This window comes from Camelina sativa, chromosome 8 (assembly GCF_000633955.1).
Source record: "Camelina sativa cultivar DH55 chromosome 8, Cs, whole genome shotgun sequence".
Lineage (NCBI taxonomy): Eukaryota > Viridiplantae > Streptophyta > Magnoliopsida > Brassicales > Brassicaceae > Camelina > Camelina sativa.
In genome coordinates this window covers 10,777,282-10,778,057 of record NC_025692.1, presented here as the reverse complement: position 1 = coordinate 10,778,057, position 776 = coordinate 10,777,282, and positions in this window count along the sequence as shown.

The window sequence follows — 776 nt, the reverse complement described above, 5'->3', positions numbered from 1 at the left end:
TTCGAGTATATTGTCCAAGAAAGTCAGAGAAAGAACAGAAGGGTGGAACTACAAATATCTATCTGCAGTAGGCAAGGAAATTGTGTGACATCCCGGTTACAAACACTTGCGGAGAGGTTTAAAATAATTGATTTGGTTACCTGTGCACCAAAATGCACTTATGTTTTCGGTCAAGGTTCTTGAGAGAACTCCAGAGTCAAGCGTTCTTGAGTTGGAGTAGTCTCAAGATGGATGACCTTCCAGGAAGTGATATTCGGAATTGTGCGAGTGAAGATAAAACACAGGGAAATATCATTTGGTTATTTGCAGGGACGATAACAAGTCTTTAAAGCCTCTCGGACGTAGCAAACCGACCGTCAGACATAGATGGGCTTAAGGGCCTAGTGAAAGGACGTAAAGCCCATTAAAGAAAGTGGGCCCATTGGCGGGAAGTGGACATGGGACCCACTAAGAGGTGACTTTCGGGGTGTTACAGATTGTGATTAAGTCCATAGCTATGGCTCTGCCAATGTACTCAATCAATTGCTTCTTACTACCGAATACTATATGCAATGAGATTACAAAGGTGGTCTCGAACTTTTGGTGGGGACAGGAAAATGGTAAAAGAAAGATTCCTTGGATTGCTAGGAAATGACTTATTGTATACTCTATATTTACTGTTTTTTCATGATTGTTATGTTTCATTAGTATTTTCATTGTGTTTTGCTGTATTTAGTGTCAAAGTGAGTCTTCTTGCATTTTAGAGATCTTATAGTGTATTTGTCTATGTTTTTTTG